Below are 14653 nucleotides of genomic sequence, written 5' to 3' on the forward strand. Positions count from 1 at the left end.
AGATATTTTTAGACCTTTGATTTCCAATCCCACAGAACTTTAATAATAGTGAGGGTCCTCACATATAGGACGTCATAAAAGTAAGTGATAGGTCACTAGTATGTTCTTATTTTTAGATATTATTCACCACTTTCAAAAATAAAACTGTTCTTTTTTTTTCAGGAATTCTTCTTTTAGGGATAATTCCTTAATTTAAAGGAATAACAAAGAAATACTTCTTCCCACTAGGTTAGTATTCCTTGAAATAAATGTACAGATAATCTGTATTGAAATTAACTGAACATATATGTATGTATATTAATATATACAGCAACTATTAATAATACAAAAGGATGTATTGGAAAAACCTACAGAGAGAATTTAGTAAAAATGTTTTTTCATTAATCTCAAGGAAAGCAGAATTGAAGAAAATAATAAAGGATAGATGATCCAGATAGAAAATAAATAAAAGAGGAAATAAACCCAATTACATCTATATAGATTACCCATATATAGATACATCAAAATCATGAGTAAAATTGTGGATTCATAGTCTAAACTAAAGCTTATAGAATGAAATAACCTTCTTCAGCTGAATCATTTTTAAGTGGATTTAGTCCATGGTTGGCCAGTTCCAAGACAAGAAACAGTATGGCAGACGGGCCCATGGCATCAAGGAACCAGAGAGAGAGAAGGGCTAGAAACAAAAATATATCCTTCCACCTGGACTCCCTCTAAAAAGGTGAACCACCTCTGAAAAGACCACACCTCTTAACAGCAAGTAAGCTGTGATCTCATCAGTAGATGAATCCACTGTTGATAGAGTGCCCTCTTGATCCAAACAGCTTCCAAAGCCCCATCTCTGAATACATGAGATTTGGAGGGGACATTTCAGATTCAGACAATAATCATGTTTTATGACTGTCTTAGAGCACAATCCTCTTACCAAGCCATTTGAACAGCAAATACAATAGGGATGAGAATTAATGATGTACGTACAAATATCCAAGCACATATGATAGCTACTTTTGTATTTTGGTTGTCAGGTATGATATGTGAATCCAAAAGCTATATAAAAAAGATATATATAGCACCTATATGGCACTATAGGCTTTTTGTGATTATATCTAAAATAACAGAAATGCTCATATATTGTTGAAAAGATTGTAAAATATTCATTGCAGGATAATTTTACCTAATCAACTTAAAACTACTTGTTTCCTATACTTGAAGATAGCAAGTGACTATTAAATATCAAATGAACATAAATGAGGTTCCGTATGTACAAATTCCTTGAAAGCAAGGAAACGTTAGAAAGTTGGAAAGTCCTTTTGGGAGAGACAATCTTCCAGGAAGTCTCTTGTGCTCCTTCATATCTTGCCGATGGTGCCAAGTATGGGAGGTCACCTTACCTACACTCTTTCTCAAAGTTGTGTTTGTAGTTCTGAAACTACAAGAGATGAGATAATGTCTCCTGCACTGGCAAAGGGCAGGCCTATGTGCTGATGGCTATAAGAACAGTGGACACCCCCAAAAGCACGTTTCTCCTCTATAATACAACTCAGCACAGAAGCAGGTTTCATCTGGGACTTCTGCATCATTTTATGGATCCTGGGTAGAGGAACAATTAATAAAAGCATGCTTATCCTACTTGCTACACACGAACAGTAAAGTTCTTTGTTTCTGACTCCAGTCTCCTATCATTTAATGCCAAATATGACACAATAGGCTACTTATTAGCAAGAATTAGGGTAAAATCAAGTTCCAAGCTAAACACCCATTGTTATATTAAAATCAGACTTTATTACCTTTACAATTATAAAACGATGAAATATTATACAAGGAAAAAATACATAAATTTCATATGGGGTTTTGCACTTCTATAATTTAGGGATAACACTGTGTGAGTCCATTATTTTAGAAATTAATTTTTTTTAAATTCTCATTTCTCACCCAAATTTCTATACATTTAAGTACACATTTAAAGACGTAAGTACAACATTTAAAGACATAAAGTTATTTGCCTACTAAACAAGTAAAAATCCTATACATAGTATAGATAGCAAGAATGCTATTAGAGAATTTTTCATCACCTGTCAATTACTATCAATTATTATGCAGTTCTTAGTCTAGCCAGAGTTTCTGAAAAACTTCAAGTTCTGAATTATTATATTTCTTTCATTTTACACAAAAATTATTTTTAATTTTATACAAAAAATATGTAGTGCCCATTGATCATGATCCCTCATCAGAAATCACTCTGATTAAAACTAACTGCGAATAATTCACTTTAAGTTTATGTTCCATATTCTAAAGAGGAACCAAATGAGAAAAATCATACTTAACTTGGGAGTTAGACAAACATAAGTTTCAATTCTGCCTCCCTTAGAGCATTATTCAGACTTAAATGAAATCCTGAGTATTATGATTTATCATAGATCCTGGTCTGGTATCGTGCTTCAGAAACTACAGTGAAAACACTTATTGTTACTAATATGACTTGTTAGTTACAGGGTATATAAGAATGCGTTGAGCATATCGTGAGTTATTTTCTACCTATTATTCAATGAGATATGGGTTTTGTTTAGAGTTTATCTGATCCTTAAAAATAGTACACTAAATGTACAGTTTTTAGATAACTTTATTTAACAAAACTTAACAATGAAATGTTCTAATATTTTGTTATAAAACACCAAACATTTATCAATTACCAAGATTGAAAAGAGATTCACAGCTATTTCAGTTTGCATTACTCTCAGTGTATATACTTATAGAGAGAGCTATCTCTAGAACACTACATTAATAGATGTAACACAGAAATGTAAGTATTTACCTACGGGTAACATGATTACACAACTACTCCCATTTAATGAGTTAATTCAACAATAAAATTGGGTAACTTCCAATATGACTGTTGTGTAATATAAATGAAACTAAAGTGTACAGAAGCCTACGAGCTTATTTAAACTATATCAGTAATAAACTGGTTTGACAAGGTGAAGAAGAGAAATTTCCAAAGGCAGGTCAAGTAGTTTTTCATGTTTTGCATACTAAGATCTGAGTGAACCTGTCACCTCCTCTCTCACTATATTAAGTCTTAAATAGGATTTGTTCAAAGAACTTTCCATGGTCTAATACTATAATAAGTTACAGGAGAGAGTAAGTAATTTTAAATACAATATTATGGCATGGCAGGAACAAAATGAGTTATCTGGCTACAAAACTCCTTAACAGATCATCACATAATGCCAACAGCTAAGAAAGCAGTGTGTTTCAGTTTGTACACTGTCCCTAACTGGTTGAAAAGCCTAAAGTCAGGACAATCTTCAACATTTTATGCAGGATTATTTGTTAATATTGCAGGGCACTTAATTCATCTTCCACCAATCAAATCTCTACATGGGAAAATAGGAAAAATAATGCTAATTCTATAGTTCTAAGGCTCATTAACAAACAGAATATTGAAAAAAAAAGCTAATTTCCTCATAGAAGTATCAAATGACATGATTGTTTCCAGGAGTATTCAATGTATAGCCAATGAAATCATTACAGAAATACTAACACAAAAATATTATTCCTAAAAATGTAATGTAATAATTTGTGACTAAATCACTGGTCTGATCTCTTGAGTATGGCAGGAGCTTTACTTTTAGGAAGGAGGAAGAAGTTAAATCTTTCCCCAAACAAATGCTTTTACCTGTAAATAACTCGAAAGTTTGACACAAAATAGATACGTGGAACCAAAGATATCATTTTTGTTTTAATTTTTTTGTCTCTTCTTGAGCTATTTCAGACCTTCTGCAAATAACACAGCTTTTCTACTGAAAGCTGATAAAACATTTCATCATCTGCTTCCAAAGGCAAAAATTTTGAAGAAACAAAGTATCTTCTAGTTTAACCACAGAGATTTTATGGGAATCAAGGAACTTGATTTAAAATTTAGGCCTGGTTTTCAGGAAATGAACATTTTAAGACACCCCAGGGAAGAGCCACCTATCTGTCTAATTTTTGTTTTAATTATAAGATTTATTAAAAAATGTACAGTGTGATGAAAGTATATTGCCTGTATAACAGAGACTGGGAACTCCCTACAGATCCTCAGGGATGGTGGTGGGTGTTGTTTCAAATCCACTTGTTTCATCCTAGTGACCACGATGAAGAGTCAGTTTACAATGAGAAGAAATATTTAAATGAACCTGCTATTTGCTGAACACATTAGAATATTGTGATTGAACATTTACAGTTCATATCAGTTAAAATAGTTTGGCTACAGACATGCCTTAAAATAGGGAATTTATTTTTTTGAATATACAAAGTCTAGAGATAGACATATTGCGAGGTTGGTGGAGAAGTTCAGCAAAGCCATTCCTTCTCATTTCTCTCTTTCTACAGTCAAAGTCGCGTAATTTTTCAAAAATTATCACCTAAATTCAATGCTGTCTTCAAATTTCTGGTTGTAAAGTGTTTTCTTTGACATTTTAATATTTCATTCCACACACTCCACTATGTCAATTTTTTAAGGGTTATTAAGTACTATCCTGAGAATGGATCACGCTTGCTTTTGGGGATGTAATTGAGGTCCACACACAGGACTGAAGACAGGCTGCCACAGTCCTACACAGGCAGAAGTGATGACGCTTTGTGAAAACCAGAGAGTGTGTCACCTGCCTGCTGCTTTTCATTAGGGAGGACAGCTTTCTCTTGGTGCCCAGCAGGCCTAGCCTTCCCCAGCCCAGGACTCAGTCCCATTCTCATGACCAAACTGGGCATGGGTATAGGAAAGGAACTCACAATAATTGGTTTAGAGCACATATGACTATTTCCCCAATGATTGGGGTCAACTGAACTGAACTTTACTCTCCTAGTAAGGAAGAAGTAAAAGAAATAACTGTTGAAATATCCCCACACTGTCTACCCTAAGGCTTAGGGGTCTAAGGAAATTTGACATAAATCCTCTTACTTGGTATCTTTACAACTCTTTATATAAATACTTCACATCTGAGTGTCAGCTTCTGTCTTGAAAAACAGATATAGATATTAAAATATACATATAGCAATGCATACAAATACAGATATGATTGGATATTTTAACAGACTGTATTTTCAGAACTATGTACACAATTCATGCAAAAGTATCCGACACCAAACCTGATATATGTATACTACAAAACATACGGTTTCGATTTCTCATCCTTTCTCATTTTTCCTTTACAGTCAAAGTCCCCTAACTTTCCAAGAACTATGTATGACCTAAATTTAATGCTCTCTTCAAATTTCTGGTTATAAAGTGTTCTTCTGGACACTTTAACATTTTATTCCACATACACCACTATGTCAATTTTTCAAGGGCTATTAAGTACTACCTTGTGTAAAGAGTGAATCAAGTATTCTGATTATAACACACACACATATTTGTCAGATGATAAAATCTGCAAATCAAGTCTGCATACCACTGACTATTTCAAGGAAGAAAGGGGAAAAAAAAACAACCAAACATAAAAGTTCTTGTAACCTGTTTCTACATTTTAGTTCCATCCTTTGCCTCTTCTTGACGAATCTATGCTTTAATCAACATAAATTAAGGGCTCACGGTACTTTCTATACTTTTTTTAATCCATGTTGCACGTTCCCCTTTATAGAATGCTTTCCTAACCATTCTTCATCTAATTCATATTCATCTTCATGACTCATTCCAGAAACTACCTCCCTAGAAAATTCTTTCAACTTCTCATTAGGATAAATTCCTCTCTTTTCCACATCAGAGCATCTTATTATTTACCATCACTGCAAAATTAAAAAATTATCTAACTTTGCATCTGCCTTCCTCACTAGGTTCTCTGACATTATTGCTGATACATTTCCTGGTACAAAAGTAGTCACTCAAAAAATGTATAGCAAAGAAAATGAAATAGTTTTTACTTTGTGTATTATGCACTCCAAAGTAGAAAACTAAAGACAATGCTCTTAAATTGTAATCAAAATGAGCATTAAAAGGTATCACTTTCACATAATTTATAGTAACATTTCACAAGTACGTATCAGGAGCCAAATGTCTTAGTACCTTATGAGAATTTTCTCACATAATGAACAAAAAACAGACTGCAGAACAGCATTTCCTCCATTTGAAACATGAGGATACTGAGGCAGGCATGAAGTAGTAAATTAACTTTCCCAAGAGTATACAGCTAGTGAGTTCCAAATATAGAAGCTGAACTCATGTGTATGGAGCTGGAATTCATGCATTAGTTGCTACACTATAGAACAGAGACCATTTCCACGTGCTTCTCCTACTGCTGCTGCTATCATTATTATTATTGCTATTTCATCTTAGTTGATAGTCTCAGAGAGGTCCAAGACAACTAATTTTATAAGAAAATAAAAACATGGGCTGGAGATTTTGCTCAGTGGCATAAGCACCTGCCTGGCAAGCGCAAGGTCATGAATTCAATCCCCAGTACCACAAAAAAAAAAAAAAAAAAAAAAGAAAAAAGAAAAAAAAGAAAAACAACTTCTAAAGGTGAGAAGTTAATATAGCCTTTTTTCCATCTTTTTCCCTGTCCTTTTACTTAAATACATATTGGCTCATTATCACTGATAACCGTACTGGTATACTGCTTTAAAAGCAACACTATTTTGCATTGCGACAAAAATTCCTAAAAGAACTTCTGACATGTTTCTGCAAAATTCCTAGAATTTTGGCATGTTTCTGCAAACAAAATACCTGATATCTCTGTAAAATGATATTATATCCCTACTATTAAAGGTATAATGTTAATGATTGTATTTGTCCCAAGGAAAGTAAAGTCCTTCAAAATAATGATGTATACAGCCAAGTTTCACGTTATTTAAATATTGCATGTTTAAATAATTTTTAGCACTACTCAAATGCATTAGCTGTCTTATATGAAATAAGTACCAATTCCATGTGTGTTAAAATAATTATTATTACAGTGATACAAAAGGGAAAAAATCCATAGACTAGGTAAAAAAGTAACACGGCTTTGGTGACAAGGAAGCAATATTGCAAATATTTTGAGAACTTTGTAAGATTAACAACATTCAGTATAGGAGGTAAAGACTGGGAATATTTGAAAGGATCACACAGTACTTAATTTCAAGACATATTAATGGACATTCACTGTTTTCTACAGCAGAAAATGATACAGGAGGAGAAAAACCGTTGCTTTATATGTACCAACATCTGAGCCTCTATGAAGAAAAGAAAAGCAAAATGCTTTTGAATATGTGAGCACATAGCTCAGGTTTAAACACCACACTGAAGATACAGTTTTCTTTTGTATAAAAAGTATTAAATGGTGCATAAACATTTCAAATATCTATTGATCATTACTTAGTGTCTGATGGAAATTAGGTATTCCATGTTTGATTACTAAATAACTAAATTTAGCATTCCTATAAGAGATGACTCTAAAGAGTTAAAAGATTTCTTCTTAATCTAACTGGTTTATAGTACCCAGAATAAGCAAACATTTAAGTTAAACAATTTATAATAACAAGTTAAAAAGAAACTGTTGTATTTATTTCTGTATGACAGTTTTTAAAACTATAAACTGAGGACTTATGAATACCTTTTTAATAGAAACTAAAAATTTAAGATATTCAGAAGTAGTATAAAACCATTTTAAATATTACAGTAAAATTTTAAAAAACAACTAATTACACAACACACAATTCACTTAACACAAAATTCTTAAGACAGTTACCTGGACAATATCTTGTGTAAGATTTTCACCTAATGATGAAAAATTCATAAAAAGGAAAAGTGGTGTTAGTATTCAAACTGCTGACATATTGACATTTAGGAAACCTACTAAATTAAAAATATTTTTAAAGAATAGTTTAATAGCAAGGAAATGAATAAATTTTTCCAAACTTTTTTCAGGATAATGAAATAAGTTTAATTCTTTCTTACTTTTTGACTGTGCAAAAATTTATTCTGAATAATCACAGTTATATACAAGGATTTATGTAAAGAAAATTCTCTGGGGCTTTTAGAAATAAGATAGCAATTAAAAGTGAGGCAAAAGAAACAGCCAAAAACACAGAGGTCAACATAAGGGAATTTAGTAAAGTTTCCAAGGAATAAAACACTTGCACTACTGAATATATCAGTGAGATAAAAATTTCAAAAGTGAAAATATCTTCAAGTTATAAAATAAATATAAAATCTAGTTATAAAACAATGGAATATAGGATATCACTTTTGTAAAACTCACTACAGACACAAAGACACACAGGCACATCGAGAAGGTGTTAACTCACCAAATGTTATTAGTGTAAAGCGTTGTTATTTTTTATATACAAGTCTTTATTTATAACTAGTTTACAAATGCACACATTTTGGAGCCTTTAAAACAGTTTTAGTACTTGAATGAGAAAATAGTTTGACTAAATTTTAACTGTTTCATATACATATGCATATACCATATGCATACATAAAGTACCAAAACAAATGGACAGTCATCAAATTAAAATGAAAACCTTATACCAAATGTAGTGCTTATTTCTAAGTGAAGGAATAACAGATAATATTGTATCTACTTTTCCATATATACATTTGATTTCTCTAAAATAAATTCAATATTTTAATAATGATATAAAAGTCAGCAGTTACAAATTTCAAAAGATGGAATGCAAGAACCATATAGTGATGTATTTCTTCTCCACTTTTATGGAGTCTTTGCCTGGAAAATAGAAAAATGTCAAAAGCCAGCAGTTCCAGGCCCCGCCATTGATTGCCACCTATTAGGTAAATCACTTGAGTCTTAAACTTGGGTTCTATAAAATAATTAGGAGAGATTATTTTAAGAATTCTTTCAGCAAATATTTCCATAAAAATATTAAAAACAGATCATTTTAGGGCATAATTATAGTCATACAAAGTAATCTCTATTTTTACTATATTGTGGTAAATTTAATGTTTATTTTTCAACAATCATCCAGAGGCTCCTGAAATTTTAAATATTGTTTTTGGTGTTCTTCAACAAACGGCAAATACATTAAATCCTATAATAGAGATTGAAATAATTTGACTAATAAAGCAAGGGCCCACCAGTCTTGGATTTTGTACTTCAGGTGTACTGGTGTCACTGCTATACAAGGTTTCTTCAATGTTGGACAAATGAACAGCGAGGCAGAATGCATAAATAAATGCAATGGACAGAATTCCATTGAACTATGTTTGCATGAATTCCACAAATTCCAATGAGATATAAAGGCTTTCCTTTTAAGCCCAATAAAGGCTTTCAAGTCCACAAGTACTATACACTTTTCCACACTCTCCATACATGTGTTGAAAGTCTTAGAATAAATATTTTGAACCAGAATTGATATTTTTAATTAGCAAAAGTGTTTTCTTTGAGAAAAAATTATAAGCTTTAGCTTTAGTTTGTTCTATAGCTTAATTTTCCTTTTCATATTAAACATTTTAGTGTTTAAAATTAAAACATTATTTAGAGAAGGCGAAAGGTGACATATGAGTATCCTGTTCCATCATGAATTAGAAATGTTTAAATACACATTGCCATCTGTGTCCCAGCACTATTTGTAATCCCTGTCACTACATTCACTCAGTAAGAAATTTTCAGTATATTTTGCCAATTGATGAGACGTTAAAAAAAAATACACAAGATTCAGAAAAATGGCAAAAGATCGTTTACTATATTCTCATTACATCATTATCATCAATGACATCATTATCATCATTATCCCGATGCCCAGCGTAAGAAGGAGTTATTTGCAATATGCTGAGTGGTAAATTCCAGGCATTAAAAATAGTCAGTGTAAACTCCCCCTTGTCAGTACGAGAGCGACTACAATCCAAGGTCAGTTCCCTTCTTTCATTCACTTCTTTCTTCTTCTCCTTCCAGCCATGGCAATACAGCTCTGTTATTTCTGCATGGATGCAAGGTGAATGAGGCTGTCACTTCTGCTCATGGTGCTATTTATTACAGGTCACTGACATAATACAGCTAGTTTTTAAATTTAAAAAGTTATATAGCATTATCTCACTTACTTGGGTGTCTGAAAGGAATGTGTGGAGGAGTGTTATTTATTTATACAGAAATCTGCCAACCGAGAAGCATCATCTTGCTTTGAGGGGCCTCCTGCTGGCAAACTGAACAACCCTGTTATTATAAGAATTAGAACATCATACACTATACAAAAGAAAACATAACACCCTACAGAGTAGAGGTACATCAATTTTCAATCTATAAAAATACATTAATTATACACAGACATGATTTAGAAAACTCTGAAGTACATTAACTGGAGTATCTAGGAATATCACTGTCCCCACCTGTGTAATTCACAGTTTCCTGTGAAAATATCATAGATCACTTCTATCTCATGATAAATCACCAATAAATTAACTGCTAAGAACCTGATTTTTAGACACCTGAATCGGCAGTGTTCAAGGTAAAAGAGAGTCCATGCATAGAAAAATAATCTTAGAAAACATAATTCTAATCATTGTCTCAGATCTCAATCATAAGTATAGCAGCAATTAGTTCTGCATAATGCTCTCACTGAAAATTATATCCAAGAATTAATGTTAATTTTCAATTACAAGTTATATAATCACATCTCAGAATTTCCCAAGACCCATCTAAAAATCTTAGGGAGAAGCTGGACATTTAAATCACATCAGGGCTATTAAACATACTTCGACATTTGCATACTTGTAAAAAACTACAGAGCATAACAAAACAGGTGAAAAGAATTGCAGTGATGCGTGAAATTGCTAATCAAAATATTTGTGTAAAAATAAACCACTTACGGCACCCTAACCACCTGCTAGGTACAATGTTGAATTTTGTTATAAAGGATAACTTTGGCCATCCACTTATTCTTAAATATTTCCAAGTATTTAGAAAGAGACAGCTCAAGTTATGAAGTGTACTTGTTCATAGCTGAAGGACTGGAAGGAGAGGGAGATCTGGCCACGCTGCAGTGAAGGGTAGGGCTGAGGTCATACCAGCTAGCACAGCTTCTTCCTCCACAACTAACTCCTGCTGGAGAAAGGAATGCTGGGAAAGTGGAGAGGGTTAATGTAAGGTCTTAGGATAAATAGTTGCGTGTCAGGCAATAATCACAGAGAAGATTTCTTTCACAAGTCCTGGGACTGCTCCAAATAAGTATCACAGTCAAAAGCGGCAGCTGTTCCATCATCTCGCTGGAAAACAAACTTACTTGGAACTACCAGTGCTGCTATCTGGTGTGTCCCCAGAACCGCATGCACTTGTGCTCCTAGTCAGGACGACTGCTCAAGGAATGGAAAACTTGTAAAATCTAAACCGTATTTCTCAAAGTGCAAATAAATCCTGAGAAACCTATTAGCCTTAAGTTAGAAGTAGTATAATTTATTCCTGCATTTTAAAATGAGTACAACAAATGCTATTTAATTGAAATAATTTTAAAAGCTTAACACTAAAGAAACATGCTAGGAACTGAGTTAAAAGTTTTATGTCATATAAATCTACTGAAACAATATATACAACTTCCCAAAACTTTCCGAAAAACTGCAAATTGTCATTTTTTATCAAGAATACATTGATGCCTATCATGGTCTTGGTGATAATAAAGCTGTAATATTTTGTTCCCAATAGTATTCAAGCATTTTTAAGCTACCATAAATACTGAATACATACAGCGAAAGCATGAAGACCTTTCTTTTTTGTTTTCAGGTTTGAATGTTAGATACCACTGAGACAACATTATACAACTGAAGCCTGGTATCTGTTTTCCCTGCTGTGGGGATTATGCCCAAACTACCCTCTGTGGTAAGCAGAATCCTGTCTTGAGAGGAAATAAAATTTAAAAATTCAAAGGGCTCTGTGCAGAGTAGTATGCTTATCAATCAAACCACTGTGCACAGAAAATCAGTGACAAGTAGAATCATGGCCAAATCCTCAAAATGTATAAGTAGACAAGAAAAAAATAACTTTGCTGGTAGGTAGTAAAGATTAGGGCAAAGTGTTAATTTGTAAGGGCAAAGAACTCTAACAAATACCACTATACTCTGAAATTACAATAATGTTTTAAATGAGGACAAAATTAGTAACAAATGCATAGCCTTGCCGAAAGCATTGAAAGAAATTCTCTAAACTGGCTAAGTAAAATATTGACTGGCAGTGAAAAATTATGATTGTTTTGTAAGAGAGAATGAGTTGGTTCCCGATTCACTGATACACTGAAAATCACTCAAAAGTGGAGGCCAACAGAATCTGTTCCAGAACAAAAGTCAGCATGAAGTGAGATAAAGGAAAGAAAGACAGGCCGAATGCTGTGTCGGTCACTGGGTCTCCAGAAGTCCAGCTTAACATGTTCAGTAGCCTGCAGGTCTCATCACTAGGCATACTGTGTATCGTTAAACTCAAACTGAAATATCCATTAATCTTGTTTACTTCGCCACCTTTGTCACAGAACAGGAATAATCCAAATTATACCACCAAAAACTCGATGAAAGGTTACTATAATTGCAACTATTACCATTTATGGAATGTATTCAGAGCCCAGTCTGTTCATCATATCTTCATTTAAAACAATCAAGACATCCTATGATGTATCAGTAGACATTGCCTACTTATACATCCAATTTGAATAATATATTGTAAATATTTCTGTCAACATATGTAGTTAACACTTTATTGTCTAAAGTTTTTAATGTTAAAAAAATGACGGTAACAAAAAATAAAATTGACAGAGGAATATTAATGAAACTGACTTAAATGATACTTAATACTCTTAAATAAACTTGTTCAAGTTACTTGTTCAGTCAATCAAGGTTGACAACTGCAACTAAATCACATTTGAAATTTAAGAAGATGTCAGCATGTAAGAGCTGTTTCACTTGGTTACTTTCCTCACATCTAAAACTTTTAACAATTCAATTGTTACAGTAAAAGGTGCTCATTTTAAGGGATCAGCTCCTGGTTTAACCAGAAACTCTGATGGAAATCTAATCACAGGTCCCCAGGGCCGTACTGCTCTGGAGCACCACCTGTCAGCTGAATAAGATAACAACATGTGTCAGCGCTTATGCACAAAATCTTCACCTACCTCTCTGCCTAAAGACAATAGGCTACATTTTTTTGGATTAGTTTCTGCCAAAGAAGCATCCTTGCTGTTTCTCCATTGGTATACAGAGAAAATAACTTTTTTGCCTAATTCATTGGCTGCAGACAGAAGGGAGTGTGAGGCTTTGTAAAAAAGCAGTCACCCTTGGAAGAATTGTAATTGCCTTTCCCATTAGTAATACTCTTGGTATTTCTAAGCATGTAAGCTATTAAGTTCAACAAGTGAGTACCATGACATAACTCTGTGAGCAAAAAGATGCTACACAGTCTTTATCTGATTCCTTTCCTATCTAAATAAGTAAGAAGCATAATAATAAATCCTGAGGATTCTTCTATCACACAGGTTTTCCAAAAATACCTGGAGTTCTAATATGCTCAAATTTTTCCAAAAATACACTGTCATACATTATATTAATTGGAGAACATCTTGAAAACTTTAAATGCTTGTAAAATGTAACATAAAAAGTTATGCCATGAATTTCATTAAAAACTATTTTCTCTTGAAGGCACTAAAAAACAAGAGGAAGAAAGGATGAAGGATTCGAGTTGGCCCTGTAAACATAAATCCTCAAAACAAAACTGTCTCTCTATGCTTTTTTTTTTCAAATACCAAAACTATAAAACCAGTATGAAGGAAAAAACAGTTTGAGAAAAGTGTCCCTTTGAGAGAGCCAAATTTTCCCCTAGGTGGTCCTCTTCGAGTGTCATGCTAGTACAGGTGTGTAGGTATTCTATAATCACTGCATCTCCTGTTTGCAAACACACTCACAGAGCGCACAAACTCAAGTGCAAATTATTCAAACAGAAAATCCATGTCCTCATAGTTAACATTTTGTAACTTTAAATTTATGAGACTGTATATCTGGCTTTTAAACAGCCCTAAATATCACAGCAGTAGGACAACATACATAACAGAATTAACAGTGATGAGCACAAAGGTTGCATGTCCTGCAGGTTTAAATGCACTACCTTTTAGCATTCACAGTCACGTGACTGACAGCAATGAAAAAAGCCAACGTTTGAAAAGGACATTTATCATCTCAGAACACTAAATACTTAACAGGTGATCTATTTAACTACTAGTCACATGGTTAGGATTCCAACATGGACTGCATTAATTCTCAAGCGTCCTTGATCTCTATGTAATATTTCACTTCACATGATCAACTGGAAAAATCAAGTAAGTCATTATTATATTTGAGGTGTAACAAATGCAATGAAACTATAATGTGAAAACAGAAAAGTTAACAATTGTTGAGACTCTCAATCTTGTTTCCCAGATCAGCATTTGCACAAGTATACCAGGTTACTATTATAAACATCAAAAAAAGGTGGTAAACAGTTGGTACGTTCATCTATGTTTCCTTGCTCCTTTATGATTTTAGTTTCTTTTCCTATAAAAAATACTGGTATTTTCACCATGGGACATTATTAGACGAGTGGTCGGTGCTGAGCACTGGCACAGATGTGCACCATTTGGCATGTTCTTTAAGCTTGTTTGTCAGTAAAAGAAGGACAGCGGTGTGCACATTAATGTCAAGTGAGATACCACAGAGACCAGCCTGCATAGCTCT

General features: G+C 33.2%; 1 protein-coding gene and 1 pseudogene across 5 annotated transcripts in view; both read right to left on the reverse strand.

The window, feature by feature from the left end:
• Erbb4 (erb-b2 receptor tyrosine kinase 4) overlaps positions 1–14653 on the reverse strand; it is a 1018041-nt gene that overhangs the window by 986911 nt on the left and 16477 nt on the right. The gene's annotated exons all lie outside the window — the stretch shown is intronic.
• The window catches only part of LOC134473312 (elongation factor 1-alpha 1-like), a 28684-nt pseudogene continuing 14031 nt past the window's right edge, over positions 1–14653 (reverse strand).

Source organism: Cavia porcellus, unplaced genomic scaffold, assembly GCF_034190915.1.
Source record: "Cavia porcellus strain 051 isolate PalLab524CR breed Dunkin Hartley unplaced genomic scaffold, mCavPor4.1 scaffold_26, whole genome shotgun sequence".
Classification (NCBI taxonomy): domain Eukaryota; kingdom Metazoa; phylum Chordata; class Mammalia; order Rodentia; family Caviidae; genus Cavia; species Cavia porcellus.